The sequence below is a fragment of the Macaca nemestrina genome, chromosome 7, assembly GCF_043159975.1.
Source record: "Macaca nemestrina isolate mMacNem1 chromosome 7, mMacNem.hap1, whole genome shotgun sequence".
In the NCBI taxonomy this organism is placed as follows: domain Eukaryota; kingdom Metazoa; phylum Chordata; class Mammalia; order Primates; family Cercopithecidae; genus Macaca; species Macaca nemestrina.
In genome coordinates this window covers 17,731,166-17,750,871 of record NC_092131.1, presented here as the reverse complement: position 1 = coordinate 17,750,871, position 19,706 = coordinate 17,731,166, and the positions used below count along the sequence as shown (strand labels likewise).

Below are 19,706 nucleotides of genomic sequence, written 5' to 3'. Positions count from 1 at the left end.
GTATGGCAAAACCAATACCTAGACGAGGGGTCAGGGGCACCACATTCAGAAATTCTCCCATTGGGTGGGACTGCAGGAGAGGGATACAAGACTACAAATTGGGTTCAGTGTATACTGCTGTGGTGATGGGTGCACCAAAATCTCACAAATTGGCCAAGCATGGTCGTTCATGCCTGTAATCCTAGCACTTTGGGAGGCCGAGGCAGACGGATTGCCTGAGCTCAGGAGTTTGAAACCACCCCGGGCAACATGGTAAAACCCCATCTCTCCTAAAATACAAAAAAATTAACTGGGCGTGGTGGCGCGCTCCTGTAATCCCAACTACTCGGGAGGCTGAGGCAGGAGAATCACTTGAACCCAGGAGATGGAGGTTGCAGTGAGCCAAGATCATGCCACTGCACTCCAACCTGGGCGACAGAGTGAGACTCCTTCTCCAAAAAAAAAAAACCTCACAAGTCACCCCTAAAGAACTTTCTTGTGTAACCAAATACCACCTTTCCCCTGAAAGCCTGTGGAAATAATTTTTTTTTTTTTTTTTTTGAAACGGAGTTTTGCTCTTGTTGCCCAGGCTGAAGTATAATGGCATGATCTCGGCCCACTGCAACCTCTGCCTCCCAGGTTCAAGTGATTCTCCTGCCTCAACCTCCCAAGTAGCTGGGATTACAGGCATGTGCTACCACACCCGGCTAATTTTGTATTTTTAGTAGAGACGGGGTTTCTCCATGTTGGCCAGGCTGGTCTCGAGCTGGTCTCAGGTGATCCACCCACCTCGGCCTCCCAAAGTGCTGGGATTATAAGCATGAGCCACCGCACCTGGCCGGAAATACAAAATTTTAAAAAAGAAATCCCTCCATTGAAATGGACTCCTCCAGATCTATAGGGGCTCCAGGAATTCCCTTTAAGGCAGAATGTACAGCTGTGATATAGAGCTGGTAACACCACCAGCCAGCATACCGAAAGTTCACTGGCTGCAGATTCAGCTCATAACTCTCCCATCAACTATAGTATCTTCATTAATTGATGTAAAATGGAAGCTTAGAAGAATCAAGTAAGAATGTTGCCTGTGCCACAGTGCTGGGTGGCAAAGGCAGGATTCGATCCTGGATGATTGGACTCCGGTGCCCAGCATCTCAACCCCTGCCCTACACAGCCACCTTCAGAATGTTGTCTTCTCTCCTGTCTCCTTCCTGGTTATTGGGAGTCAATGACACCGACAGCAGAGTCTCTCCCATGAGCCACTGTGAAATTCCTCCCATGATTCTCATAGCCTTTGGGAAGTGGTGCTTTTCCACAGAGCTTCTCAGTCAGTATGGCTGTGCTTAGACATTAACCTGACTTTTTGTCTCCCTGTGGGTTGCTGTCTTCCAGTTGAGTTGCCAAGCTTTCATCTAAGGTATTAGACATTAGATTTGGGGGAATTTTAGTTCTGTTAACATTCTGGGACTTTTTTACCCCCAACTTTTATTTTAGATACAGGAGGTACGTGTGCAGGTTTGTTACATGGGTATATTGTACTCAGGTAATAAGCATGGTACCCAATAGGTAGTTTTTCAACCCATGCCTCCCTCCCGCCCTGCTCTAGTAATCTGCAGTTTCTGTTATTCCCATGTTTATATCTGTGAATGCTCAATGTTTAGCTCCCACTTATAAGTGAGAACATGCAGTATTTGGTTTTCTGTTCCTGTGTTATACACTTAGGATTATGACTGCCAGCTCCATCCACATTGCTGCAAAGGACATGATTTTGTCCTTTTTTAAGGCTGCATAGTATTTCATGGTGTATATGTATATATAATACCACATTGTCTTAATCCAGTCCACTGTTGATGGGCACCTAGGTTGATTCCATGTCTTTGTTATTGTGACTAGCAAGGTGAGGAACATACAAGTGCATTTATCTCCTTTGAAAAATGATCTATTTTCCTTTGGTATATACCTACGAATAGGATTTCTGGATCAAATGGTAACTCGAAGTTCTTTGAGAAATCTCCAGACTTCTTTCGACAGTGGCCAAAATAACTTACATTCCCACCAACAGTGTGTAAGTTTTCCCTTTTCTCTGCAGCCTCGGCAGCATCTGTGGGATTTCAAGGGCAATCTGAGTTATTTTATCCAGGATCTTTTCCCATGAAAAATAATGCAGGTATTTTTGGAGATTGAAACACACATGAAAACTAGAGCATCCTGTCCACCCCAGAGAGACAGACAGGTTTTCTTTTCTTGTGGGACGGAGTTTCACTCTTGTCGGCTGGAATGCAATGGCGTGATCTCGGCTCACTGCAACCTCCGGCTCCCGAGTTCAAGCAATTCTCCTGCCTCAGCCTCCCGAGTAGCTGGGATTATAGACTTCCACTACCACGCCCGGCTAATTTTTGTATTTTTAGTAGAGACGGGGTTTCACCATGTTGACCAGGCTGGTCTCGAACCCCTGACCTCAGGTGATCTGTCCACCTTGGCCTCCCAAAGTGCTGGAGTTACAGGTGTGAGTTACTGCACCAGGCCCAGACAGGTTTTTTGTTGTTGTTTCTCTCTCTCCTGGACCAGAGAGATCTCTAAGTGCATCTCCTACCTCTAAAGACTTTGCCTTTTCAGCTTCCATTCTCAGCAGCTCGATGAGGCACGGGCCGTACCCAGATGTGTAAGATCAGTCTCTAGGCTTGCTGAAGATCCCGTCTTTGCCTCTTCACATTCCTGTTGGGCAGGAGTTAGCTTCTCTTGTCTCTTTTTCTCTCCTGATCTTTTCCCTTTTCTGACAACTCACTCATCTCGCTCCTCCACTCAGTTTTCCTTTGACATGAATTTTTCTCTTCTCAGCCGAGCCTCCTAATCTTGTTCTTCCTCAAGGACACCTTGGAATAAAAGCCTGGCATGGCCCTGAGTGCCTCCTCCTCCTGCGTACGCCTTTCGGCCCCTCCTTGCATTCTTGTTGGGTGTCAGGAACTGAGTGGTTTCTGGGCTTTCTCTCCAGACCCCTTTCCCTCTTATAACAGTAACATTTATTATTTCCACAGAGACTCTTTGAAATCTATGATCCTGGAGGCCATTCTTTGATGAGTTTCTGGAAACCTCACTGAAAACACGTTCTCTGGAGACGGTTTTCTCTCTTGGCACAGCAGCACCCAGATGGCAAAAAGACAACTTGTCCCTGTCACACATGCATTCCTATCTTTGGGGACTCTTGGGATTTGCTTGACAATAGTATCTCTTTTATGTCTTTGAAGCCTTTGTGTGATCACTTGAGGAATCCTGCCAGAATTGTCTCACAAGGACGATGTGCATTCTGTTTCTTTCCTGGGCCACGTGTCCTCCTGGGATGGTCAGATTAAGCCCAAGGGAGACGCCATCCTATCCAGGTTGGGCAAGGAAGGTGGAAGAGTCTCAGGGAGTTCTTTTTCTTGTGAGGTGTCACTGTCTTGAACTTGGGGATCAGCTACTTTCTTTTCTTTTTTTTTTTTTTTTTGAGAGTCTCGCACTGTCACCCACGCTGGAGTGCAGTGGCACAATCTTGGCTCAGTGCAAACTCCACCTCCCAGGTCAAGCGATTCTCCTGCCTCAGCATCCCAAGTAGCTGGGATTATAGGCGTGCACCACCACGCCTGGCTAATTTTTGTTTTTCAGTAGAGATGGGGTTTCACCATGTTGGCCAGGCTGGTCTCAAACTCCTGACCTCCAGTGATCTGCACGCCTCGACCTCCCAAAGTGCTAGGATTACAGGCATGAGCCACCAGCCAGGATCAGCTACTTTCCAACTCCGTTTTGCTACGTGAGGTAAATGGGTTACGTAAATAGGGTGAGGTTGGGTCCACCCATCCATCCAAAGCATTCAGCAGCACCGTGTCTCTCATTCACACTGGTCTCCTGTCTCCTGATTGTCCAAGCTCCTGTCTTCTTCAGGCCCTTTTCTTCTCTCAGCTTTTTATAAAACTGGGTCCCCATCTTCAGCCTCACCTGAAGACGTGAGATCTTCTCTCACCCCCTTGGTGAAGTGGTCCTCACTTCACTTATTCCCTCTAGAGTCCTTACCTGAAATTACAGATGTTAGAGGAAAACGGGGTCCCTTGACTTTAATATACAGGATAAATCAAGTGACAGAACAGCCAACATTAGAGCAACACAAGTTTTTATACAGTTGATGGGGACGTTCTGTGTATGCACACTAAGTACCACCCACCCAGTGGCCTTGGGTTGTGGTCGTTGAGGGTACTAGGGTACTCATGGGTTAGAGTCCCAAGCTTTGAGTTTTAACTGCAAAATCCATTGTCTCCCCAAATCAAGGAAGTTTTTTTGTTTTTTGTTTTTTCCCTTCTGGCCATTTTTCTTGAAGACCCTTGAATCCAGCTCTAAACAGACAAGGACAGGCAGAAATTTGTGTCCAAAGAGAGCCAGGCACATTCATTTTATCACTGTAATATCTGCATATGAAATAAAAGGTCCTGGGTTAAAAATAATAACAGTCCAACAAAGGTTTCATGCTGCCTAGTAAGACTGCATGATGAGCATTGTCCAGGCCTTGGCAAAAGCAGGGCCATAGAAGGAGGTTTACTATGGAGACAAAGAGCCCTCCAGAGACCTGGGCAGGCTGAGCCGGCAGTGCTGGTGGCAGGGGGCCAAGTCCTGGTTGGGGTCTGAATTCTTGGGTGTCTGGTTCTTCTGACACTAGTTAACCCCTGTGACCTTGGGCAATCCATCTCCCTGGGTTTCAAGACCTTTGGAAAAAGAGGTGATTCAATCAGAATAGTTTTGCCCAACTCCTATAATACCTGCCAACTCCCTTTTTATGTAAAAAAAAAAAAAAAAAAAATTTATGAGCTGGATGCCACAACACCCCACAGTTAACACAGAACTTCTGAAGAGATCCATTTGAAATGTTTTCCACATCACATACTAATATGCAAAATAAGAAAAGTACTGGGCGCAGTGGCTCACACCTGTAATACCAGCACTTTGGAAGACTGAGGCGGGCAGATCACCTAAGGTCAGGAGTTCGAGACCAGCCTGGCCAACATGGTGAAACCCTATCTCTACTAAAAATACAAAAATTAGCCAGGCATGGTGGCTTATGCCTGTAATTCCAGCTACTCGGGAGGCTGAGACATGAGAATCATTTGAACTCAGGAAGCAGAGCTTGCAGTGAGCCAAGATCTCACCACTGCACTCCACCCTGGGTGACAGAGCGAGACTATGTCTTTAAAAAAAAAAAAAAAAAATTTATGATACTATCATGAAATTTTATAAATATTTATTATCCTGAAATGAAATTTTATAAACTATGCATATATTTTAGAAAGACATTATACTACCCTAATTATAAAAGAATAAACAACAGAAAACATTTATAGTAAAATAATGTGGGCTGGGTGCAGTGGCTCACACCTGTAATCCCAGCACTTCGGGAGGCCAAGGCACATGGATTGTTTGAGGCCAGGAGTTCCAGACCAGCCTGGCCAACATGGCGAAACCCCATCTCTACTAAAAATACAAAACTTAGCGGGGCGTGGTGGTGCATGCCTGTAGGCCAAGCTACTCTGGGAGGCTGAGGCAGGAGAATCGCTTGAATCCAGGAAGCAGAGGTTGCAGTGAGCTGAGATTGCGCCACTGCACTCCAGCCTGGGTGACAGAGTGAGACTCCATCTCAAAAAAAATATATATATATATATAAATATATATATATATATTTATATATATATTTGATATATATTTTATATATCAATATATAAATGCTAGGGTCTGACTATAATGAAGTGCTCAGGTGTTTGTACCTACAGGTAGGCTGACATGGGTGCTCTGTACTGCACACCACCGCATTACTGTCCACGATGAGATTGCCTGAGATGGTGCACATTTGGTTACTATTAAAATACATGTTGAGCCTTCCCTCAGCTTATAGGGCAGTTGCCTTCCTGGAAATTTCAGTAAACATTAAAATTGTGAAAAAAACAAAGAGTATGTTTATTTGTAAAACAAGAATTAGGTTTGGCTCAATACCCATGCAATACCTGCAACTGAGGATTCTTCCCCGGGAGACCGCAGCCTGTCGGCATGGCTCAAGAGTCTGTGAACTGCAAAATCCAGCCTGGGAAGGTGTTTGTGTTCATCAAGCCCACTTGCCCATTCTGCAGGAGGACCCAGGAGATCCTCAGTCAATTGCCCATCAAACAAGGGCTTCTGGAATTTGTCGATATCACAGCCACCAGCCACACTAATGAGATTCAAAATTATTTGGAACAGCTCACGGGAGCAAGAACGGGGCCTCGAGTCTTTATCGGTAAAGATTGTTTAGGCAGATGCAGTGATCTAGTCATTATGCAATAGAGTGGGGAACTGCTGATGCGACTAAAGCAGATTGGTGTTTTGCAGCAACCACAGAGCAGGCCACACGCTGACTTCCCTCCTCAAGAGCTGGATGGCATTGCACATGATGACAGCACTTCCTGGTGGATGAATTTGGGGGGCACAAACAGCTTTTTTCTTCTTTTGGCTCAGTATTTAAGAGTGGATCAACTTGCTCTTAACCACGGGGCCAAGAACGTTGACAGGTCATCTTGGTTTTCTTCTTGATGTGCTGTTTGGTTTTCAGAAGACTGTGACGAGTTCTGGCCTAGGATTCGCCCACTGACCCTCAATTGTTCTTTCTCTTTGGCACGCGTTTCTTACTGTTCTCTGCATGTCGGCATGCCTCTGCCTCTAAGCCAGTGTTTTTCAACTATGTTTATACAGACTCCTTCTCTACAATGATGAATCGATAGTTGGTTTTCTGCTACTGCCCATTAGCTGAAGTCATTTTTCTGCTTGACTTTATGGAGTTGGTGTTATGAAATCAGTGGGTATTCTGAATGGGTTCTTTCAAACTCCATGCATCTCTCCGGAGATTCAGCCCCACCCCATCCCATCCCACCTTGAGAATCACTGCTCTGAGCCAGTGTTGTCCACCTTCTCCTCTCACAGATCTCACAGGAAATGGTCAACAATTTTGTGAAAGATTCTGTGAAAGATCTCAGGACCCAACTGGAGAAATCATGTGAAAAGTTAAGCATAGTAGTTGGTCTTGCTGTCACATGAATCAGAGGCACAAGTGCAGAGACTGTAGTCATGTGGAACACTCTGTTATTTAAGATGGCCATCCAGATAATCCTGAACACTGTGTATTTATTTGATTTAGAGTGCCAGCAAAAATTAAAGCACAAAATGTAAAACATCTGAGAAAACTTACAGCCCCCTACCCCAAGAGTGTATCTGGGAAAGAGCCCCCAATGCTTTGAAAACTTAAGAATCCCCTATCATGAAGTTTGCCTGTTCTATAATTGTAAAATTGTTAGTTTCCTTCTTCAGTCTCTAGTAAGAATGTTTAATTTCTTTTCTAATAAAAAAAAATACCTATAGATGAAAAAAAAAATTAGGTTCTAGGCTCAGATAAATGCAGACATGTATACATAAATATCCAGTGAGACATTTGGAAGTTGTACAGGATGCAGGACTTCCTTTTCTTTTTTTTTTTTTTTTCTTTTTTTGTAGGTGGAGTCTCGCTCTGTTGCCCAGGCTGGAGTGCAGTGGCACCATCTCAGCTCACTGCAAGCTCCGCCTCCCGTGTTCACGCCATTCTCCTGCCTCAGCCTCCCGAGTAGCTGGGACTACAGGCGCCTGCCACCACGCCTGGCTAATTTTTTGCATTTTTTAGTAGAGACAGGGTTTCATCATGTTAGCCAGGATGGTCTCGATCTCCTGACCTCATGATCCACCTGCCTCGGCCTCCTAAAGTGCTGGGATTACAGGCGTGAGCCACCGCGCCCAGCGCTTTTGTGTGTGTGTGTATGAGAAAGGACTTGCTCTGTCACCCAGGCTGGAGTGCAGTGGTCCAGTCACCGCCCACTGTAGCCTCAGCCTCCCAGGTTCAGGTGATCCTCCCACCTCAACCTCCTGAGCAGCTGAGACCACAGGCATGCACTACCACAACGAGCTAATTTTTGTATTTTTTGTAGAGACAGGATTTCGCCATGTTGCCCAGGCTGGTCTCGAAATCCGAGGCTCAAGTGATCCATCTGTCTCAGCCTCCCAAAGTGCTGGGATTATACGCGTGAACCACCTCACCTAGCCAGGATATTTATTTAATGTACTGGACATGTAACAGCCCTACCCACTCCACACTAAATGCCAATCATTGTGACAGCCAAACCACCTGCCGAACTCAAATTTCCTGAATGGCCTGTAGGGGCAGTGCAGCCCCTGTTGAGGACTATCTTTAAGGAACCCAGAGGTGTGCTACTACAGCTTTAATGAGCATGCAGATTACCAGCAAGACTGTATAAAAATGCACCTGAGCCAGTGTGGTGGCTCACGCCTGTAATCCCAGCACTTTGGGAGGCCAAGGCGGGTAGATCACTTGAGGTCAGAGGTTCGAGACCAGCCTTGCCAACATGGTAAAACCCCGTCTCTACTAAAAATACAAAAATTAGCCAGGTGTGGTGGCAGGCACCTGTAATCTCAGCTACTCGGGAGGCAGAAGTTGCAGTGAGTCGACATCATGCCACAACAATCCAGCCTGGGGAACAGAGTGAGTCTTTGTCTCCAAAAAAGAAAGAAAAAAAAAAAAGCAACTGATTCAGGAGCTCTAGAGTGGGACCTGGGATTTTGCATTCCAGGTGATGCCACTGCTGCTAGTCTGGGGCCACACGTTGAGTAGCAAGGACATAAGGAGTCACACAGTGCCTCCTGAGCTAAGTGTTTGTGGATTCAGGGCATGTCTTTCTAAAGCGGCATGTCTTTGAGAGCCACATGCTGTTGAATCTCCTGGGATACTTAACAACTATGCATATCCCTGGCCAGGTGCAGTGACTCACGCCTGTAATCCCAGCACTTTGAGAAGCCAAGGCGGGCAGATCACCTGAGGTCAGGAATTTGAGACCAGCCTGGCCAACATGGTGAAACCCTGTCTCTACTAAAACTACAAAAATTAGCTGGATGTGGTGGCAGGCACCTGTAATCCCAGCTACTCAGGAGGCTGAGGCAGGAGAGTCGTTTGAATTCGGGAGGCAGAGGTTGCAGTGAGCTGAGATGGCGCCATTGCACTCCAGCCTGGATGACAAGAGCAAGACTTTGTCTCAAACACACACACACACACACACACATCCCTGAGTCTCTGAGTCTTCCTCTGAACTCTCTGATCAGGAACTCCCTGCAGTAGCCTATTAACACTTAATTCCCTGTTGCCTTAAAGCCACTAAGCTGAGAACCCCAACTTCATTTCTAGGCATCTCCAGATCTTGTGGATCTTTGCAAAACAAAGCTCTAGTTCTCCATCCAAATCTCAGATTATATGCAAGTCAAGAAACTGTCCTGAAGTGTCAGATAGAGGCTGGAGAGTTGGCCACCCACTGAGGTTCTGGACATTTTCTGTTTCTTGACTGGGTATTGGTTACAAAGATGCTCAAGCCATTTATACATTTATTCACTTTTCTTCCCGAATGTATGTTACATTTCACATATACACAGAGAAGAGGTCCTCTCCTTATTGGCTCTAGGAGATGTGGTTGATTAGCTCAGCGAAAGAATGAGGGGAATTGTTAGTTGCTACTCAAGCCCAATTATTTCCCAGCTGTGTCCTTATTCAGTGAATTTCATTGATTGTAGTCGAGCAGTGGGAGAGGACAGTATGGAAGACAGTGAAATGTTCGCTTTTGTTGTCCTGAGACCAAGCAGAGATGTTGACCTGCACTTCTTTGGAGAAGGTTATCTGGGACATCTGGAGAAGGGGCTGAGCCCTTTCGTCTCTAGATGTAGAATGTCCCTCTTGTCCCTCCCTGTGACATCACTGCCCCAGACGGCTTGGCCACAATAATAAAGCCACTTTCCCTCTGTGCAGGCAGTTGTTTACCGTGGAGTATTACAGCTAAACCTTCTCTTGTGACTATTTTTTTACCTAAATAAATAAGGTGACTGATTTCTTCAGGTGAATCAACTTCTCTAGTAATTTTCTGGCCCCACCCCTTCCACGCATCCCTCACAGGTGGGTCACTGGGCCACCTCCAGGTTCTTAAGGGAGAATCTACTCCTCCTGGGGAGTCTAAGGATCCTAGGCTAGTTGTTCAGCAGAAAATCAGCCTTGGGGCTGGCCCCACCCTGACCTTATATTCCAATTCTGGGAACTAGGACGTCTTCTCTTAGACCAAGGCTCTGCCTCAGCACCATGTCTGGTCCCTGTGTCTTCACCTGGAATTCAGCCAAACATCCTGCCCTGCTTGTTCTCCTTGGCCCTTCTTACCTTTTTCTCACATTCCTGCACCATCCTGTGTGTCCCTAGCAATGCCATTTACGTTGTGTTCCATGGGTAAGGCAGTGCCACTGACATGCAGGGACTCCCACCCACCAAGTGAAGCTTTTAAAAAGTTTTTTAAAATGAAGCAGATCATTTCACTCACTTGACTCATCATCTATTCTTGCTCTGCTGGTTCATGCGTGAACACAAACATCCAGAAGAACTGGATGAGCAATGCAGTTGATTCATCCTGGCCAGTAGAGCGTCTCTAGAGTATCTGAGAAGAGCCATTCAATTCTTCCACGGCTCAACTACAAACAATGCAAATCATCAATCTTGTAGTCGTTGCTGCAAATATTATTGGTAGAAAAAACGCAAAAGGAAATACAATAGTTAAAATTGCAAGTGATAAAAATTTGTTGCAAATGAGAAACTACAGAAAGTAAACGTGGTACAGTTGAAAAGTACAATTGAACTGCAAAAAATTGAATGTGATAGAAAACTGAAATGAAATAAAAGCAACAGAAGGAAAAATGCACATGGTAAAATTGTTGTTTTAATCAATAGAAGGATCACATCTTGGCAAACCTGGATATGCGGAATTTGATTCAGGAAAATCGATCTTGGTGGAAATGTGATCATCCAAGGAAATTCAGATTGTCAAAAACCATGATGGACAGCATTCATATAGACAAAAAGTAATTGACGAACCAAATATTTTTGGTAAAGTTTATTGTAAAAAAATCTGTTGAAAAGATTTTTTTTTTAATTTTTTTTTAAGACAGGGTCTCGCTCTGTCGCCCAGGTTGGAGGGCAGTGGTGCCGTCACAGCTCTTTGCAGCCTCATCCTTCTGGGCTCAAGCAATCATTTCACCCCAACCTCCTGAGTAGCTGGGACCACAGATGTGTGCCACCATGCCCTGCTAATTTTTTGTATTTTTTGTAGAGACAGGGTTTTGCCATATTGCCCAGGCTAGGCTAGTCTTTAACTCCTGAGCTCAAGCAATCTTCCCTCCTCAGCCTCCCAAAGGGCTAGGATTACAGGCATGAGCCATTGCACCTGGTTGAAAAGGTTTTTTTTTTTTTTTTTGATGGAAAAACATGGTACTGGTTTACCTGCATGGAAAAATTGTTCAAAGAATTAAAGTAGCTTGTAATGGAATTCACTGAGGAAAATACTGTCTCAATACAATTTCTTCAGTGGTAAAATTCAGATGAAAAAATACATTCATATTCATAAAGACAAAACAAAAATGTTTTTAAGTTTAAAGCACCAATTGAATCAAATAGAGTGTTTGAAAATGGTGGGGTACAAATGAAACCTGATGACTAAATCAACACACCATCTTCTGTTGGATCCTGGAGCAGAAAAAGGATGTTGACGAAAAATAGGTGAAATCCAAATGAAGTCTGGAGTTTGCTGGGTAGTAACGTACTAATGGTGGTGTTTTGAGTTTTGATCCATGTGCCATGGTAATGTAAGAGCTTAACATTAGAAGAAACCAAAAGGGACCGGGCATAGTGGCTCACGCCTGTAATCCCAGCACTTTGAGAGGCTGAGCCGGGAGGATCATCTGAGGTCAGGCATTCCAGACCAGCCTGACCAACATGGTGAAACCCCATCTCCACTAAAAATACAAAAATTAGCCGAGCATGGTGGCATGTGCTTGTAGTCCCAGCTACTTGGGAAGCTGAGGCAGGAGAATCACTTGAACCCAGGAGGAGGAGGTTGCAGTGAGCCAAGATCACGCCACTGCATTCCAGCCCGGAGGACAGAGTGAGACCGTCTCCAAAGAAAAAAAAAAAGAAAGAAAAGAATGAAAGAAAAAGAAACCTACAGGGATATATATACAAGAACTTTCTGTATTATCTTTGCAACTTTTCTGTAAGTCTAAAATTATTCCCCAAAATATGGTGGGGTCAAAATACCCTAGACCAAAGAAAAAGCAAACTCGAATTTTCACTGCAGCTCTTCCTTGAGTACCTTGGCTCACTTCCCAGTGGATCCCCTTAGCTGTGCCAATTTATTTCCAATTTCTATCTAGAGTATCATAGTTGTTACCACCCTTCCCTTCACCACCCTTTGTGGACTTGTGTGTACTTCCAGCCACCAGCCTCTCCCCACATATCTATACTTGGGCTCCAGACAGCTTCCTGTTGTTTCTCCCTGCACCCAGACCCCCTTGGACTTCCCTGGGTGTAGACCAGGGCGTTCAGACTTGGCTACACATTGGAATCACCTGAGGCGCTTTAACAACTACTGACATCTGGTTGCCACCCGCAGAGATTCTGATTTGAGTGGTCTGGGGCATGACCTGGGCGTTGGGATTTTAAAACCTCCCCAGGTGATTCTAAGGGGCAGCCAAGTTTGAGAAAATGTTGTCAACCTACCTAGAAATTCCTCTGGTCCTGGGAGAGTCCGGTTAAGCCTGGCCTTAATTACAGCAGACCTTCCTCATCCTCAGGACCATGGAGGTCACCTCGTTCTAAGGTAGATGCCTGCACGTGTATATTGCTCCCAATCTTTTTTCATGTATGTTAATTACAGCCTCCGGGCAGGGATTTTATTCCATGCATCTTTGTGTCTCCACCACCAGGAGGTGCACGCTCCTGATTCTCTGGGTGTTCTTGTGCATCATCCTTGAGAGTGAGACCTAGGTTGTTGGTCTCTCTCCTGGAAACAGATGGCAGTGGCTGTCCTGAGGGATTTCGTTGCTAGTTGAGCATCGCCAGTGCTCACCAGGTAGCAGCCTCTCAGTGCGGGTTTCTCCTTCTGCTAGGTGGCCCCTCTTTCTGCATGCAGGTGCAGGATCACCTCACTTTCTCTGCAGAGCAGAGACTTTGGAGTGCCCTCCAAGTGTGGCCTCTGCAAAACCAGCTCTCTTGTTTGCACTTAAATCCAAAGTCAGATCCAAATCACTTGAATTCTACCAACCCAGTGCAGATTCTGGCAACCAGGAAGAATTGCACCTTCAAAATTTTGGGACTGGGACCTGGTCTCATTTCAGCTCCTGAATGTAAGTGTTCCCAAACACAGAGAGGAGTTTTGGCATTTCATTGTTTTGGGGTTTTGTTGGTTGGTTTGTTCATAACAGCAGTAGACGGACTCTACACCAGAGCGACTGAGTGTGAATCTCTGAAGGGTAATTACTGGGGATCTGAGTTGTAAATGTTCCTCACATGATTCTGGAAGAGCCAGCCCGCTGCTGCTGGTCACTGGGCTCCACTGAGAACTGCATCACTACAAAGCACCAAGGGCCCTGATTCAGAACCAGGGGATCCTCAAGAAAAATCTCCTGTGAAACTTACAAAGAAGTCATGCCCAAGCCTCATCCTGGAGAGCTGGAGTCAGAAGGTTCCAGGTGGTGCTGAACATCTTCTTGTGTTTTATAAACTCCACAGTCAATTCAGATGTCTGACCCAGGAGCCCTTTCTGTAAACGGCCAGCCAGCAAATATTTTAGGCTTGCAGACCATATGGTCTCTGTTGCAACTGCTCAACTTTACGACTGGAGCCTGAAAGCGGCCATGAGTTTACGTGAATGAACATGTACAAGTGGGTTCCAATAACATGTTATTTAAAAAAAAAAAAAAAAAACAGGCAACAGGCCAATCTAGATTGTGGGCCATGGTTTGTCCACCCTGATAAAACCACCTGGAGAGCTATAAAGTGTTCTTTTATGTCCAGGCAATTAAATCAGAATCTCTGTGGGTAGTGCCCAGGCGTTGCTATTTATTAAAAGCTCTTCAGGTGATTTTCAATCAGCCAGGATTAAGAACCACGGCTGTAATGCATGGTCATTGCACTCCTCATTCTGAGGAACAGCATCTTGCTCTGATACAGTGTTTAAACTGCTCCAGAAGGTTCTGTGTTTCTTTGTATGTTATTTGCTTGCTTTGTTTTCATTAAATGGAATGATTCCAAACATATTTTTCTACGCCTGCCTGCCAAAAGAAAAATTGTATTGAGATACGACCCATCTACAGTCGAGGGTGTAAATCTAAAGTGTACAGATTGATGAGTTTTGACATTCATTGTTTGCACGCTTCTTCACATATATCTTAGCCATGTAACTACACAGATCGAAAGATAAGAACGCTCAAAGGAGTCCTTTTCTCCCTTCTCAGGCAATAGTCTCCTGAAGATGTTTGAAGCCTGCCTTTAAATCTGTCTTCTCTCTGAATGGATGTCACCAAGTCACCAAGTATTTGGCAATGTGCCCATAAATATTCTCAGCATTATGGGGGCAAAAGCAAGCATGGCTGTGGTTGAGATTTTCTATTGCACAGTTTAGTTATAAACTATTGCACAGTGATAGCAATTTTCAGTTGCTATGGTAGACCGCGTCCCTGAAAAGGCAGTTCCGTGTGCCCTATTGGCTCATGTACATCAGGGGACAATGAGGGCTGTCAAGCAGCAAGCAGCCTGTAAGCAGCAGGCCCAGCTAGCTCAGCTCACAAAACCTCCATGGATGCTTTGGGAAAGGAAACAAGCCCAAGTGGATTTAGACCGCTCATTACAACACAGCAAGCAGAATGAGCTTTGGGTTTGCAAAGGTTCCCCTTGCCCCCCGATTCCCAGGAGGCCATGCGCAGCAGGCCAGGTGAAGGCTGCATACCCCACGGGTCTGTGTCACAACTGCTCAGGAAATCCCCAATCTTACAAGGGGTTGCAAGCAAATGTGCTCATCTTTTCTCCCACTGCTCCCATGCACATACATAATTAACCATGTCAAAATACACCTTATCTTTAGAGAATATATTCCAAGACCCCAGATGGATGGTTTAAGTCTCAGATACTACTGAACCCTATATGATACTCTGTTTCTTGCACATACATATCTATAATAAAGTTTAATTTATAAGGCACAGGAAGAGATTAACAACAATAAGAATAAAATATAACAATTATAACAATAGCCAGCGTCACTACTCTCATGCTTCTGAGCCATTGTTAAGAAAAAGAAGGGTGACTTGATACAAGCACTACCATCAGTGGATCTGATAGCCTAGACAGTTACTCATTGACTCAAGGGAAACAGTGTATACAGCTGGACAAAGGGATGATCATGTCTGAAGTGAGACAAAGTCGGACAGTGAGAGAGCTCATCATGCTCCTTAGAACGGCATTCAATTTAAAACTTAGGAATTGGGCTGGGTGCGGTGGCTCACACCTGTAATCCCAGCACTTTGGGAGGCTGAGGCGGGTGGATCACCTGAGGTCAGGAGTTTGAGACCAGCCTGGTCAACATGATGAAACCCTGTCTCTACTCAAAATACAAAAATTAGCCAGGCGTGGTGGCGGGCGCCTGTAGTCCCAGCTACTCAGGAGGCCAAGGCAAGAGAATGGCATGAACCCGGGAGGCGGAGCTTGCAGTGAGCCGAGATCGCACCACTGCACTCCAGCCTGAGTGACAGAGCAAGACTCCGTCTCAAGAAAAAAAAAAAAAAGGAATTGTTTATTTCTGGAATTTTTCATTTAATATTTTTGGACCATAGTTGACCATAGGTAACTGAAACCTCAGAAAGCAAAACCTTAGGTAAGACGGGACCACTTGTATACAATGAAGTGGTGCTTAGTACATTCACAGTGTTGTGAACCCATTACCTCTATCCAGTTCCAAAGCATTTTCATTGCCCCCAGTGAAAACCACATACCCTTTGAATAGTTACTCCTCATTTGTTCTTCCCTTCAGCCCCCTGGCAACCACCAGCTTGTGTTCTCTCTGTATGGATTTATCTATTCTAGACAGTTCTCATTAAATGGAATCCTTCAACATGTGACCTTTTGTGTCTGGCTCCGTTTCTTACCCACACAACAGGTGGGTTCGATTGCTTGGCCAGTGACTGTTCAATGACTACAACCAAGGAGGGCTTAACAAAGAGATTTTATTACTTGCAGCAAGTAAGGAGAACACTGGGATAGTTCCCAAAGCAGTGCCTCCCCAAATAATGGTGAAAACAGGGCTTTTATTGGGCTGGTAGCTGAGTTATCGTATGTAAAGGTAAAGTAAATGCAGTGAAGGCACTGTCACCGATCATGCTTCTAAATATGTGTGTAGGAAATGGTGAATAAGCAAGCTCCTTCCTGGGAGGAGAGTTTAGTATGGTAATGAGGGGAGTTGGGCGAAGTTCTTCTCCAACCCAGGCATCTCTGGATCCAACCCATGTTTGTTTTCTAGGGCTGAGTTTCTTCCTGGAACTTTTTTGAAACATCAAGAACTTAAGATGTAACAGTTACAAGTACGTACTTTTTCACAGGGCATACCCATAGTTCCGGGATTCTGGGTTACACTTTCACTTAGCTTAATGTTTTCAAGGTTTATCCACATTGTAGCATGATTCAGTACTTCATAGTGTATGCACGTGTGGTTTTCCACCTTTGGGCTATTATGAATAGTGCTGCTATGGACATTCGTGTACAGGTATTTGAGTACTTGTTTTCAATAGTTTTGGATGTTTAAGAGTAGAATTGCTGGGTTATAGGATAATTCTGTTTAACTTTTTGAGGAACTGCCATACCATTTTCCACAACAACGGCAACATCTTACATCCCCACGGGAATGCACAAGAGTTCCAGTTTCCCTGCATCCTGGCCAACACTTGTTATTTTCATTTTTTAAAATAACCAAAATCAGACTCAAACTGAAGGAAAATAGAGACATGAAAAACCATTCAAAAGATCAACAAATCCAGGAGTTAGTTTTTTGAAAAAATTACTAAGATAGACAGTCTGCTAGCTAGACTAATAAAGAAGAAAAGAGAGAACATCCAAATAAACACAACTAGAAATGGCAAAGAGGATGTTACCACTGACCCCACCAAAATAAAAATAACCATCAAAGACTGCTTTGAACACCTGTATGCACACAAACTAGGAAACCTAAAGGAGATGGATACTTTCCTGGACACATACACCCTCCTAAGACTGAACCAGGAAGAAACTGATTCCCTGTACAGACCAATAACAAGCTCCAAAATTGATTCAGTAATAAATAGCCTACCAATCAAAAAAAAGCACAGGACCAGATGCATTCACATCTGAATTCTACCAGATGTACAAAGAGTTGCTGGTAGCATTCCTACTGAAACTATTCCAAAATATTGAGGAGGAAGGACTCCTCCCCAACTCATTCTATGAGGCCAGGGTCATTCTGACACCCAAACCTGTCAGAGATGCAACAAAAAAAGAAAACTTCAGGTTAATATCCTTGATTAACATTGATGCAAAAATCCTCAATAAAATACCTGTAAACTGAATCAAGCAGTACATCAAAAACTAATCCACCACGATCAAGTAGGCTTCATTTCCGGGATGCAAGGTTGGTTCAACATATGCAAATCAATAAATAATCATCACATAAACAGAACTAGTTACTAGAAAAATGCAAATTAAAACCACAGAGATATACCAGTTCATACCCACTAGGATGGCTGTCATTTTTGGTTTATTTCTTTATTTAGAGACCAAGTCTCACTCTGTTGCCCAGGCTGGAGTGCAGTGGCATGATCTTGGCTCGCTGTAAGCTCCACCTCACAGGTTCAAACAATTCTCCTGCCTCAGCCTCCCAAGTAGCTAGGATTACAGGCACCCACCACCATGCCTGGCTAATATTTGTATTTTTAGTAGAGACAAGGTTTCACCATGTTGGCCAGGCTGGTCTCGAACTCCTGACCTCAAGTGATTCGCCCATCTTGGCATCCCAAAGTGTTGGAATTATAGGTGTGGAGCACTGCACCTGGCCTTCTGTTTATTTTTTAACTTAAAAAAATTTAGGTTCAGGGGTACATGTTCAGGTTTGTTATATAAGTAAATGTGTGTCACAGGAGTTTTCTGTACAAATTATTTCATCACTCAGGTACTAAGACTGGTACTCAATAGTTATTTTTTCTGCTCCTCTCCCTCCTCCCACTCTCCACCCTCAGGTAGGTCCCAGTGTCTGTTGTTCTCATGTATGTGTCCATGTGTTCTCATCATTTAGCTCCCATTTATAAGTGACAACATGCAGTATTTGGTTTTCTGTTGCTGTGTTAGTTTGCTAAGGATAATGGCCTCCAGCTCCATCTATGTTCCCACAGAAGACATGATCTTATTCTTTTTATGACTGCATAGTATTCCATGTGTGATGTGTGTGTGTCTGTGCACTATTCCAGTGAGGATAACCGAGTCTCCCCACAAGAGTTTACTTTGAGTTTTATCTGCTGTATTAGTCCATTCTCACGCTGCTATAAAGAACTGCCCGAGATTGGGTAACTTACAAGGGAAAGAGGTTTAATTGGCTCACAGTTCTAAATGGCTGGGGAGGCCTCAGGAAAACTTATAATCATGGCGGAAGGGGAAGCAAACACGTCCTTCTTCACATGGCGACAGGACAGAGAAGTGAGTGCCACCAGGGAAAATGTCAGACATTTATAAAACCATCAGATCTTGTGAGAACTCACTCACTATCATGAGAACGGCATGGGGGGAACTGACCCCCGTGATTCATTTACCTCCCACTGGGTCCTTCTCACAATCTGTGGGATTATGGGATTAAAATTTACGATGAGATTTGGGTGGGGACACAAAGCCAAATCACATCATTCTGCCCCTGGCCCCTCCCAAATCTCACGTCCTCACATTTCAAAACACAATCATGCACTTCAAACAGGCCCTCAAAGTCTCAATTCATTCCAGCATTAGCTCAAAAGTCCAAGTCTAAAGTTTCATCTGAGACTTCCGCCTATGAGCCTGTAAAATCAAAAGCAAGTTAGTTACTTCCTAGATACAATGGGGTTACAGAATTGGATAAATACACCCATTGCAGTCTGTGGCTTGGGAGGTGATTGCAGTTGTTGAGGGAGAGATGGTGGTGGCATTGGCCACAGGAGAAATGGACTCACTGGAGGGTGATTTGGAGTCCATTGTCACTAGGACTTGAAGGACTGAACATAACAATGAGGGTGAGGGAGGCAACCAGCCGACGTCTAGGTTTCTGGCTCACTACCGAGGTAGGAACCACTTTGGAGAGCATGCTGCACAGAGTAAGAATAATATATGTGCCTTATCAGAATTGGCCGTTTGTGTAAATATTGACTTTCATCGACAGGTTTCTGTTAAATTAATTAAAGAGAATGTTTTGTAAAAGGGATAGAAGAGAAGTTGCTGAAGCAGCACTTGGCAGCCTCTGTCCTTTGCCTCCCTGTAAGCACCGTGGCTTCCTTAGGATGTGTTTTACACCCACATCAGGAAAACCTTCTGGGGAGGGATGTCGTTACACCGCGGCAGTGTCATTAGCTAAATGGTGTTTGATCATTCCCAAGCATTGTAATGGGATAGCTGAATCCTTAAGCAAAATAGGTCTCCTGGGTCCTGTTTCTGTTCTTTATTGTTGGCTGTTTTATATTAACGCTATTTTCTCCCATGATAAATGTAGTATATGCTCATTATAGAAAAAAATCAGGAGCCCAGAGCAGCA

At 44.5% G+C, this 19,706-nt stretch overlaps 1 protein-coding gene and 1 pseudogene across 1 annotated transcript in view; both read left to right on the top strand.

Annotated features, from left to right (window-relative positions):
- Nucleotides 1-19,706, top strand: part of LOC105467565 (potassium two pore domain channel subfamily K member 13) — a 134,500-nt gene that overhangs the window by 49,862 nt on the left and 64,932 nt on the right. The gene's annotated exons all lie outside the window — the stretch shown is intronic.
- LOC112424186 (glutaredoxin-1 pseudogene) lies at nucleotides 5,918-9,988 on the top strand (annotated as a pseudogene).